The 13663-nt window shown below is 41.1% G+C and overlaps 1 protein-coding gene across 2 annotated transcripts in view; it reads left to right on the top strand.

The window, feature by feature from the left end:
• The first annotated feature begins 365 nt into the window (after positions 1 to 365).
• The window catches only part of clip3 (CAP-GLY domain containing linker protein 3), a 73777-nt gene continuing 60479 nt past the window's right edge, over positions 366 to 13663 (top strand). For both annotated transcript variants that reach the window (XM_034168218.1, XM_034168217.1), the window contains exon 1: positions 366 to 485. The gene's annotated coding sequence lies outside the window, so the exon portion shown is untranslated. The remainder of the gene's footprint in view (positions 486 to 13663) is intronic.

The raw sequence follows: 13663 nt of genomic DNA, 5'->3' as shown, positions 1-13663 counted from the left end.
TCGTTGTGACTTTGTAAAAAGTAACAATGACAATAAAGACTATCTAATCTCATTATTATTATACACTAATAAATAGATGATGATGATGATTATACACTATTAAATGCATTATTATTATTATTATTATACACTAATAAATAGATGATGATGATGATTATACACTAATAAATGCATTGTTATTATTATTATTATTATTATACACTAATGAATAGATTATTATTATTATTATAAACTAATAAATAGATGATGATGATCAATATTATTATTATGGTTGTTGTTATTATACACTAATGAATAGATTATTATTATTGACAACATATTAGTATTAAGGCATTATCCATATGTCTTTGGGGTAGGGAGAGAGAGACAGAGAGAGACAGATTGAGAGAGAGAGAGAGACAGATTGAGAGAGAGAGAGAGAGAGAGAGAACGTGTGATTAGACAGAAAGAAGTTCGTCGCCATCAAACAAGCGGCTGGTTTTCAGGTAAAAATGCCTTTTTGCCTTTGTCTTTTTATTCTATGAGGAGAAGGTGTTTGTGTTTGAAACGCTTGGTGTGTGTGCGCTGTGTTGCGTGTGTCTGTGGCGTGAAGATGGAGATGCTGAGACAAAATGAGAGGGGCGCTATTCAGAAACAAAACCTCCAAAATAAACCCCATTTACGGCTGTTCGTTTCACTCTCAGCCCACTAAGAAGCCCAATGGACCAGTAGTCTTTTATTTCTACAGTCTAAAAGAGCACAAACGCGCGCTTTGTCATCTTTCCACGCGTGTGCGTATGTTTTATTGTTAGCAGGGCGTGTTTTTTTGCGGGTCTCATTCATTGCTACGCACTTAGGCATATTTCACAGGCGCCACGTTTTGCGCACGTTTTGACAAACACGTCGCTGCCATGGACCACAGAGGAGGCGGTGTGTGGACGAACCGAGTGCTCCGAGTGCGGTTTGACGTGACCGGGCTGGTTTGTTGTAAAATGGAGGCTGCCGTGGCCTTCTTCAGCCTCCTCCACCTGCTGGTGCACAACCATCACAAGTACAACACAAACACTCCACACTCACCACTAGCCTTCACATGGACACACCTGCACGCTGCTTCTGATTATTCAACCCCTTAATCATATCATATCATATATGTGATATCATATATCATCATATCATATATGTGATATCATATATCATCATATATATATCATATATTATGCTCGATTATGGAAAAAATCAGTATGACGATTATTTATGTAAATACTGAAATCACGATTATTCAAACGATTTTTTTTTTTTTTAGTTACACACTGCATTTATTCAGCATTTCTCTCGCTCTTAAAAAAAAAAAAATTGTTATAGACAATGTGCGCAAAACCTCCAAATTGAAAATGTACTGTACCTTACCTGTATAAAACATAAAATGAATAAAATAAATATTAAAAATACAATATTATATATTATTTTTCTGTTTTCCTCTCCCTTCCCTGTTGTCACCGACCAGTTGGTCAGTGTCTTTGGGCATCTCCCTGACCTGTGCTACTAGGACATAGTGTGGTTGCATTGTTTTTGTTTCAATTTATGTTCATTAGTTTGTGTTTTTGTCATCATTCCCTTGACCACGTCTCCTTATCTTCTTTTGGAGAAATTTATCCGTTCATTTATTGTTAAAATATAAAATGAAACAGCTTTTTAAAAAATAATAAAATAGTTGCTGTTGAAAGAGCCTTTTATTTAGAAGCAGGTGATGTTATGCTGAATTCTCTGGACCAGATGAAGTTCTCTTCTGCAGCTTTGAACTCTGGTGGTGTTGCTGAAGAGCAGAGATGTTTTCTTTCGACTGGACTTCGTGGTGTTCAGCTCATCAATGGAAGTTTGGTTGTCTGCACAGCAAATGTTCCTGATTAGGACAAATAAAAATATTTATTTAAATATAAAGAAACACTAAACAGTTTATATATAAAAAAGGAAAAAAAAAATGTGGAAAAACGATGGAAAAAAATGCCCAAAAAATAAGTTATTTAAAGTTAAGCTTTTGTGGTGTCTGAAAAAAGCTGTAGCTTTATTTGGTAAAAATAAAAAAGACTGAACCATTTTCAAATTAAAGTGTTCACTCAGATCAACTGTGCTAAAAGGCTAAGCTAATGTTAGCCGATCATTAAACCTTCACAGTTCAGTAAACGTCACGTTTTATTTTTATATTATTCTCACCTCGATAAAGCTGCAGAACTAAATTCCGTTGGGCAAACTGGGACTTCGCATATATCCAAAAAGTGGGAGATTTTGGACTGAGTGGGTTTGCTCCATCACCCCGGCTGCCTGCCTCGTTCTGCCCAGGAATGATGACTGAAGGCCGGCTTCTCTGTGTGGATTGGCTTGCTGTCGCGGTTCGATCGATATCCCACCAAGTCGTCAGTCCTCCCTCGGTCGGCGTCACTCTGAAGAGTACCTGAAAAAAAGCTTCTCCCAGCAGGGTGATGGAGAATCGTTCTACTGCTGTTTTTAAAGCTTTTTGTGGTTCAGGCAACACAAATTCAAGAAGGCGATCGCTGAACTTTTTTCAGGTTGTGGAAACAGCCAGAGTGTGACGTAGCAATCCCGCCCCCTTGCCGCTTCCAAAGCGACGCGTCTGACGTCATGCGTCTTGTGACACATTGACAGATTTGCCTGATGAAAGGCCCTTATACAAGTTTGGAGATCATTTGATACAAATATCGATATCGCGATTGAAATTCGGTTAATTGCACAGCCCCATCATATATCATATCATATATATATCATATCATATATCATCATATATCATATCATATATATATCATATATCATATCATATATCGTCATATGTCATATCATATATCATATACAAGGTCTATTAGGTAATAAACCGACCCTTTTATTTTTTTATTTTTAACTATATGGATTTGAATGACGTGCGATTACACCAATCATGCTTGAACCCTCGTGCGCATGCGTGAGTTTTTTCACGCATGTCGGTGATGTCATTTCCCTGTGGGCAGGCTTTGAGTGAGATGTGGTCCCGCCCTCTCGGCTGAATTCCTTTGTTTCACACGCTGCTCAAGACGGCGCGCGTTGCTTTATCAAAATTTTTTCTGGACCTGTGAGGAATATCTGAGTGGACACTATTCAAGAAATTAAGCTGGTTTTCGGTGAAAAGTTTAACGGCTGATGAGAGATTATGGGGTGTTTCTGTCAGTGTAAGGACTTCCCACAGAGCGGGACGTCCTGCAGCGCTTCCAGGCGCCGTCGTCGGCCTGTTTCCACCTGAAAACATCCTAATTTAAGGCTTAATTCACCCAGGACGTCGTGAGAGAACAGAGAAGATTCAGAAGAGGCTGGCATGAGGACTTTATGCGGACATTCCACTGTTTAAGGACATTTTGTAATGAAAGACGTGCGCAAACGACTCGACGAATCTGTATGCGCCGCGACAGGAAAAACACCTCCGTGTTGAAAACCATTTGTAAAATTCAGGCGGCTTTTGATGGCTTTCAACAAGTGAGTAACTGAGAAATTGTTTAACAGCTTGGGCATGTTCCAACTTGCCCGTTAAGGTTTCCAACGGAGGTGTTTTTCCTGTCGCAACCCCCCGCGGTCGGGTCCGGCCGGACATGCGACTCTGCCCACACGTTCTTTCATTACAAAATGTCTGTTAACAATGGAATGTCAGAATAAACTCCTCATGCCGACTTCTTCTGAAGGTTCTCTGTTCTCTGACGACTTACTGGGTCAACAGAGCCTGAAATGTGGAAGTTTTCAACTTGAAACGGAGAGACGCTGCCGCCTCGAAGTGCAGATCGCCGTCAGGCGCCGTGGGCCGTCCTTACGGCGACACTACCAGACCAAAATCTCTCATCAGCCGTTAAAATTTTTACCGAAAACCAGCTGAATTTATCAAATGGTGTCCACTCAGTTGTGCCTTACAGTTTTGAAAAAAAATTGATCAAACAAAGCAGCAGTCTCTGAGCCATTCCTAAACAATGAAAAAATCGACGAGAGGGTGGGCCACTCCTCACTCAAAGACTTCCCACAGGCGAATGACGTAACCGACAGGCGTGAAAAAACTCTTGCATGCCCACGAGGGTTCAAGCATGTCTGATGTAATCACACGTGATTCAAATCCATATGGTTTTTGAAAAAAATAATAAGGTCGGATACTTTTCTAATAGACCTCGTATATCATATCATATACCATCATATCATATATATCATATCATATATCATCATATCATATATCATATCATATCATCATATGTCATATCATATATATATCATATATATCATATATCGTATCCTATATATCATATCATAGATCATATCATATATCATCATATCATATCATATATCATAATATAATGAAGGCAAAGCCTTTGACTGAACAGTTTTTTTTTTCTGTATGGAAAAATATTGAAGTTTGATTGAAATGCTGTAAAAATTGAAGATGCTATTGGGCAATATTATTTTAATAATTTTCTTCAGGGGTTGATGATTTCATTAAAAAAGTGATGTTTACACAACAAAAGATATTTATTCTCCTGAATTATGTGGCACTGACAGCATGTATTAAATTGCAAATATAAATGAGAGATATTTAATGACAATATCCTACTGTTATGTGCAGACGCAGGTTGAGGAGCGGACCAACGTCTGACCGAACCCAGCGCTAAATAACCAGAAAGCGGTTCCACAAACAAAACGATTTTATTTCCCCTCTAGTGCAATAATTAGTGTACAACATAAATATTTAGTTTGTCTGGTGGAGTGAAGGACGACGCGCTCTCCAGCGCCCAAAAGGATCGAAGCCTCGGCGCTTCTGGACTCAGATTCACCGCCAAACACCCCCCAGGTGGACACGACAAACTGACTCTGTGAAGGATGGAAAAGGTGAGGTAAGTCAACAGAGCTACAGCAAATATCTTTCAGAGGCACACACTATCAGCAACACCTTCAGGTCTGAATTTAAGCTTTATGTAAATGAGCAGCTTCTCACAACAGGTAGAGGATCATCAGTCCGTACGCCACGGCAGTGAGAAGCAAACTGCACAATTCTCATCAATGTTCAAATATACTGCGTAACAAAATGCCAAATTACTATTAACGATCAGACAATAATCACCTCTGATGTGTGCTGACAGCATGTGTCCCTCACCCGTCCTCCTTCACAGGCACGATGTGTCAAACCCTGGCGCGGTCCTCAGCGTCTCACAAACGAACGTCACAAGGTCGAGTTCCCGGCAATTCTGCTTGAACCACTCATGGCTTAAATGCAGAACGCCACCTCATCATCCGCTTCAGCTGAAAGTCTTTAAGTTTACACGTGAGCATCATCCACAGGTGCAGCTAATAATGCTGATGAGGGTGAAGGACTCTTCTGCCAGCACCTTCTCCACAGACAAAACCAGTTTGCATACCACCTGGAGAGCAAAGAAAAGAAAACAACACAAAAACATCCAGCCAAACCCCCCAACACACAACACCTACACCATTTTAATTCAGTGAAACTAGATACTTATGCTATGTACAATGTAGAAATATACATGACAGTACCTCTAATTATAAAAAAAAATAATTAGTAACAGTTCACAGCATTTCTATATGTAAAATGTTCATTATAGTCCTGCCATTATGAATAAGCAAAAAATTACGAACAGTTCATGCTGTTTCTATATATATCATAGAAATTAAATTCTTTCTTCAAGATCTGTAATCAATGTCACAACAATATATATTATTTATGCCTAATTCACAAATTTGATTATAAATGACTAATTACCACTGAGCACTTTTTAAGAAGCTGATCCAGTACATAGTCAGATTTCGACTAATTACCACTGAGCACCTTTTAAGAAGCTGAACCAGTACATAGTCAGATTTCATCTGCTTCAATTACTTTTATGACTTTATGAAGAATACAGGATTACTGCACAGGATATAAGTCTGTGACCTATTTTTTTCTCTCTCTTATTTTATTTTGTGGATGTTAGCCTCCTGACGTACACTCTAATCCAGCTGTTGGCGGTAATGCTCCATATAAGCTGGTTGCCAACCGCCATTAAACGTGAAGAAGAAGAAGAAGATAGTCAGATTTTGGGCAGATTCTTTTCTGAACTACTTTGTTAATCAGAGGTATACAGTTACGGCAGTAATGCGGCTCGCTTAGTGTATTCCTACTTCAGCCATTTGCTGGTGTCCGGTAGAGGTGGGCAATACCGGGAATTTTGGTATTGATCCGATACCAAGTAAATACAGGCCCAGTATCACTGATACCGATACTGATACTTTTTCATATTTAAGCTTCATAGATCCAAAGGATCCAAAAGACCTAGGATAGAATTTTGCCAAACATTGTACATGACAACAAAATATTTTATTATCACAATCAACATTTTTGTTTAAAAAAATATCACTCAACACAACTTAAAACATAATCTCCTGAGGTAGAGGGCTGACAAACCACAATACAAGGGTGCACTGCTCCATGTTGTGTGACACAGCGCAGCGCTGCTCTTACAGACAGAGAGTAGACTTTGATGAATCTGCTTGTGCAGCAGTCAGTGCGTGCGTGAGAGAAAAAAAGCTTGAGTATCGATCTTTTTACATGAGGATCGTTCAATATCAATACCAGCGTTGGTATCGATATTATCAATATTATGATTGAGCCGTCCACCTGTAGTGTCCGGTGTGATGACTGCAAAACCAAATGCAGTGACAGCGGTAACCAGTTAACGGCGTTCTCCCATCATGCACCTCAGTCTCAACCATCATGCTTCCGGTTTGCGGTCAAGAAAACTGAGCTGGATGGACTATGACAACACGCTTGCGCTCATCTGTCATCATCCTTGTTAAGCTCGGTGGCTCCACCGCCTCGTGCTGCTCAGTATCATGTCATATCATATCTATCTGTCTCTACACTGAACAAAAATATAAATAATTTTCTATATACACAAAAGACCTATTTCTCTCAAATATTGTTCACAAATCTGTCTAAATCTGTGTTAGTGAACACGACTTTGAGATAATCCATCCCACCTCACAGGTGTGGCATATCAAGATACTGATTAGACAGCATTATTATTGCACAGGTGTGCCTTAGGCTGGCCACAATAAAAAGCCAGTCTGAAATGTGCAGTTTTGCTCAGTATCTGTGTGACCACATTTGCCTCATTCAGTGCAACACATCTTCTTTGCAAAGAGTTGATCAGCAGCCAGACGCCATGGAATGTGAGAATTTGTCCACTCAAGTCAGTTACGACATCGAACTGCAGTCAGGTCGAGACTCTGATGATGACGACGAGCATGCAGATGAGCTTCCCTGAGATGGTTTCTTACAGTTTGTGCAGAAATTCTTTGGTTCTGAAAACTGATTGTTGCAGAAGCTGTCCGGCTGGCTGGTCTCAGATGACCTTGGAGGTGAACATGCTGGAAATGCAGGTCCTGGGCTGGTGTGGTTACACATGGTCTGTGGTTGTGAGGTTGGTTGGATATTGTGCAAATTCTCTGAAATGCCTTTGGAGTTGGCTTATGGTAGAGAAATGAACATTCAATACACAGGCAACAGCTCTGGTGGACATTCCTACAGTCAGCATGCCAATTGCACGCTCCCACAAAACTTGTGTGACATCTGTGGCATTGTGCTATGTGATAAAACTGAATATTTTAGAGTGGCCTTTTTATCATGGCCAGCATAAGGCACACCTGTGCAATAATCATGCAGTCTAATCAGCATCTTGATATGGCACAGCTGTGAGGTGGGATGGATTATCTTGGAAAAGGAGAAGTGCTCACTAACACAGATTTGGTCAGATTTGTGAACAATATTTGAGAGAAACAGGTCTTTTGTGTATATAGAAAATGTTTTAGATCTTTGAGTTCAGCTCATGAAAAATGGGAGCAAAAACAAGTGTTGCATTTATATTTTTGTTCAGTGTATCTATCAATAATATCACAGTAAATGTCCAATACATTATTTGACCAGTGACCAGTAGATGTCAGCATTCTAAGGAGTTGTTAAATGAGGCTTCACGCTACAAGCTCCAACTTTTTGTGCTGACAAATGATGCCAAAGCAGAAGTGCCAAAACCTGCAGTTCCTTGAATGGCCACTAGATGCAGCCCCCAAAAGTGAGTCACCTCATGTAGAAGCTCATGTTAAAATGTCCAACTTTACTGAAGAAATGAACATGTTATTTGTATAGGCTGGTATAAAAATTGTTTTGGTTTATATAGCTAGTTCTTTTTCCATTTCTGACAATGGTATGGGGTGAATTTTTATATAACTGACAAGTTTAAGCGTGATTCTTAGACTACGGGCACTTATTATGTCCTTTGATCATATTGTATGAAAAACAGAAAAAAGGGGAAATTTCACACTTTTATAGTTATCTTTACAATGAAAGTGTGTTAAGAAATTTGTTCTAGTAGTCTATGATGACTTTTTCACCTTTTTTCAGCATCATTATATGCAAATATTGCCGTTTTGTGCTTGTCCCACACCCAGACTTTTGATCTTCAATGATAAAAATGAATGGTAAAGAAACGTTTTTTTCTAATGTTTTAAAATCTCTCTGAATAAAATATCAGTAAAATAATCAAAACATAATTGGGGTATTCAATGTCATACAACTGTTGTGATTTTTTTTTAAACAAAATGTAGTTGTCCCACACTATTGCCGTAATTTCCACCACAACACTGTAATGTCCCTAAACAGTTTGTATGAAAGATTGTTTGGGTAGTTTATATGGAGATAAACAGTGACATCAGAGCACATGTACGAGGTCTATCTATATGATATATGATGATATATGATATGATATATGATATGATGATATATGATATGATATAATATATATGATATGATGGTATATGATATGATATACGAGGTCTATTAGAAAAGTATCCGACCTTATTATTTTTTTCAAAAACCATATGGATTTGAATCACGTGTGATTACATCAGACATGCTTGAACCCTCATGGGCATGCGAGAGTTTTTTCATGCCTGTCGGTTACGTCATTCGCCTGTGGGCAGTCTTTGAGTGAGGAGTGGTCCACCCTCTCGTTGATTTTTTCATTGTTTAGGAATGACTCAGAGACTGCTGCTTTGTTTGATCAAATTTTTTTCAAAACTGTAAGGCACAACTGAGTGGACACCATTTGATAAATTCAGCTGGTTTTCGGTAAAAATTTTAATGGCTGATGAGAGATTTTGGTCTGGTAGTGTCGCCGTAAGGACGGCCCACGGCACCTGACGGCGATCTGCGCTTCGAGGCGGCAGCGTCTCTCCGTTTCAAGTTGAAAACTTCCACATTTCAGGCTCTGTTGACCCAGTAAGTCGTCAGAGAACAGAGAACTTTCAGAAGAAGTCGGCATGAGGAGTTTATTCGGACATTCCATTGTTAACGGACATTTTGTAATGAAAGAACGTGCGGGCAGAGTCGCATGTCGGGCCGGACCCGACCGCGGGGGGTCGTGACAGGAAAAACACCTCCATTGGAAACCTTAACGGGCAAGTTGGAACATGCCCAAGCTGTTAAACAATTTCTCAGTTACTCACTTGTTGAAAGCCATCAAAAGCCGCCTGAATTTTACAAATGGTTTTCAACACGGAGGTGTTTTTCCTGTCGTCACGGAAACGACTCGGCGAATTTGCGCGCACATCTTTCATTACAAAATGTCCTTGAACAGTGGAATGTCCGCATAAAGTCCTCATGCCGGCCTCTTCTGAATCTTCTCTGTTCTCTCACGACGTCCTGGGTGAATTAAGCCTTAAATTAGGATGTTTTCAGGTGGAAACAGGCCGACGACGGCACCTGGAAGCGCTGCACGACATCCCGCTGCATGGGAAGTCCTTACAGCGACAGAAACACCCCATAATCTCTCATCAGCCGTTAAACTTTTCACCGAAAACCATCTTAATTTCTCGAATAGTGTCCACTCAGATATTCCTCACAGGTCCAGAAAAAATTTTGATAAAGCAGCGCGCGCCGTCTCGAGCAGCGTGTGAAACAAAGGAATTCAGCCGAGAGGGCGGGACCACATCTCACTCAAGGCTTGCCCACAGGGAAATGACGTCACCGACATGCGTGAAAAAACTCACGCATGCGCACGAGGGTTCAAGCATGATTGGTGTAATCGCACGTCATTCAAATCCATATAGTTAAAAAAAAAATAAAAGGGTCGGTTTATTATCTAATAGACCTCGTATATAGCGCCAAATCACAACAAACAGTTGCCCCAAGGCGCTTTATATTGTTAGGCAATGGTGTGGTGGAAATTACATTTACAAGGCCAATAGTGCCCGTAGTTAAAGAATCACCCTTAAACAGTTTTAAGCCACAAATGTATTCCTGTCAGTATGCGTGACAGCGAGGTGTGAATGTGTGCGAGGTTCAGGAAGGCCACCTGCTAGCTGTGGACTTTTTTCCTGAGCATTTAAAACCAAATAGTTGCAATAATGTGATTTTCTGTGGAGTTTATTGGACTAACAGGCCATGTAAGAAGCCTGAGTTCCAATAGTTGCTGTGAGTGAAAATTTTGCATTATTTAATTTGTTTGTTAGCATTGTTAGAACTAATTAGCGCAGATTAGTAGCTCGGTAAAGTCAGTTAGACTGATAATGCCGCAGTTATTGAGGCTAGATGTCAGTTATACTTTTTATTACTCGAGCCCAAACTACCTGTTATTAGATCCACCACCCAGGTTGCCTAGCTTGTTAGCTTTCGCTGGTTTGCTAACTACACGATGCCCAGCTTTGGGCAGTTCTGCCAAGGCTCCAATTCTTATGCATGTCTGGGTTGGTCGGGATTTAGGCGGAGCTCGGCACTGGGCTTAAAACATACTTTTTCAGTGGGTGCTGTCATGTAGGATTTGTTCAAATAATGAAGCCTTTGGTGATGTTTGTTTGGAAGGCATGGAACGCCAAAGCCTCCATATTCATCATTGTGTATTGTGTATGAAATCTTCCAAGAGATGTTATGAGGGCATGCAAAAAGTTTTAAAAGCACATTTAATGTGTCTAAAAAAATTGAATTAATGAAAAGCTGCTAAATTGCTAATATTTATAAATAAGTATAAATAAGACAAATGAGAAGCTCGAATATCTGAGAGGGACTCAGAGTAGAGCTGCTGCTTCTTCGCATCGAATGGAGCAAACTGACGTGGTTCAGGCATGTGGTGAGGATGCTCCCAGCTGTCTCATGAGGGAGGTCCTTCAGACACGTCCAAGTAGGAGGAGGGCTAGGGGAAGACCCAGGACACACTGCAGGGATTATATTTCCCAGCTGGCATGGCAACATCTAGGTAATCTCCAGGAAGAGTAAGAGGATGTGGCCGAGGATAGGGAAGTGTGGGATGAGCTGCTTGGTCGACTGCCACCACTACCTGGACCTAGATAAGTGGTAGAAAATGATGGAATTGATGTACGTGATTTATGTGAAGAAATCAACATGAATATGCACATCTCCTGCAATTTATAGTTTAATCTTTTTTAAATTTTATATATATATATATTTCATTTATGAGGAACAAATGTTACAAATGTTAGTGAGCTCTCAAACAGAAGGTGCCCCATTGTCCATGTACATCTGGAGTTGCATCATATGTTGCCTCATATGAGGTCAGCTGTGTCAAAATTCGAGCAACTAAAATATTATTTGATTTATTTATGAGGAATCATTTGCAGCTGTTGCTGTCTTGACAACTTGACATGTACTAGACAGCAAACCTTAAAAAATATTTTTTTGTCTTTACTTAAATGTTAAAATGTGCTTTTTCTAAATGATTAGTTTCTCCTTCATCAGCTCCAAAAACATCACATTTATGTGGACCCACACAAAGCTGCATGTGTACATACAGCAACATTAACTGACGACTGTGCGTTAATTGATGAGAAGTCGACAAAAATAACAAAAGATGCCTGGACTTAAAGTGTTGATGAAATAAATGATATTTCCTGGATCCAGTTATAAACAAAAACTCAGTGTGACACTTATTGAACAATGCTGAATCCCTTCATCAAGTTTCATGAAAATCAGTCTGTACGTGTCTGGGAAATTTTGGTGACAAACAAGCTCACAGACATGTACAAATAAAGAAACAAAAGACAGACACTTCTAAACATAAGCTCGATTTTATGGGGATTAAACAGATTACGGGGTGTTACTGCCCCTTTAAGGACAGCCCACAACTGCTGAGAGCGCGGCGCACTCCCAGCCCCCATCGACAACGTGAAAGCTTTGTTGATCTGGGACCTCGTCTGACTTTCACAAAAAGGCAGAAGATGTGGACATCAGCACTTTATCAGCACATTCCACCGTTACAGGAGTTTTTTTCATGGAAAAAGAAGAGGAGGGACGCGCTACCGTGCCGCTCATGGCGCGGCACAAAACCACCTCGGTGTTGGTCTCACAGGATGGCTTAAAGGTGGATTTCAGACAGCTGTCGGTTGCTTTTCAGTTGTGTGATTATCCAATTGTGATTGTGCATGAGCTGGACCTGCCCCAACATGTCCTGGAAGGCTTCATCACGGCGTTGCTTTGCGCCGAGTGGCTGCACCGCAACGCGCGGTGGAGCAGCTTCTCTTTCCATGACAAAAACTCCTGTAACAGTGAAATGTGCCGTTCATTTTTAAACTGGACGCTGTCTTGATCCGGTATGTCATCTGACTACCACAGGAATTGTGAAAAGACGTGGACATCAGCACTTTTCCGGCACATTCCACTGTTACAGGAGTTTTTTCATGGAAAGAAAAGCGGAGGGACGCGCCACGGAGCCGTTCATTACACGGGACAAAACCACCTCGGTGTTGGTCTCTCAGGACAGCTTTCAGGTGGATTTCAGACGGATTACGGTTGCTTTCCAGTCGTGTGAATATCCGATTGTGATTGTGCATGAGCTGGACATGCCAGAACATGTCCCGTGAGGCTTCATCACGGCGTTGCTTTACGCCGAGCGGCTGCACCGCGACACGCGGAACTCCTCCGCACGTCTGTCTTAATGTGCCGGAAAAGTGCTGATGTCCACGTCTTTTCACAATTTCTGTGCTAGTCAGATGACATACCGGATCAAGACAGCGTCCAGTTTAAAAATGAACGGCACATTTCACTGTTACAGGAGTTTTTGTCATGGAAAGAGAAGCTGCTCCACCGCGCGTCGCGGTGCAGCTGCTCGGCGCAAAGCAACGCCGTGATGAAGCCTTCCAGGACATGTTGGGGCAGGTCCAGCTCATGCACAATCACAATCAGATAATCACACGACTGAAAAGCAACCGACAGCCGTCTGAAATCCACCTTTAAGCCGTCCTGTGAGACCAACACCGAGGTGGTTTTGTGCCGCGCCATGAGCGGCACGGTGGCGCGTCCCTCCGCTTCTTTTTCCATGAAAAAAACTCCTGTAACGGTGGAATGTGCTGATAAAGTGCTGATGTCCACATCTTCTGCCTTTTTGTGAAAGTCAGACGAGGTCCCGGATCAACAAAGCTTTCACGTTGGAAATGATCTGGTTGTTCCAGCGGGGTCAGCCTGTCGATGGGGGCTGGGAGCAGCTCTCAGCAGTTGTGGGCCGTCCTTAAAGGGGCAGTAACACCCCGTAATCTGTTTAATCCCCATAAAATTGTCCCTGAAAGCCATATTAATTTTTCGAACGGTGTCCACCTGGAGGTCTTTCACAGT

This window comes from Thalassophryne amazonica, chromosome 4 (assembly GCF_902500255.1).
Source record: "Thalassophryne amazonica chromosome 4, fThaAma1.1, whole genome shotgun sequence".
NCBI lineage: Eukaryota > Metazoa > Chordata > Actinopteri > Batrachoidiformes > Batrachoididae > Thalassophryne > Thalassophryne amazonica.
The sequence above is the reverse complement of the archived record's forward strand: the minus strand, read 5'-3'. Positions and strand labels throughout refer to the sequence as shown.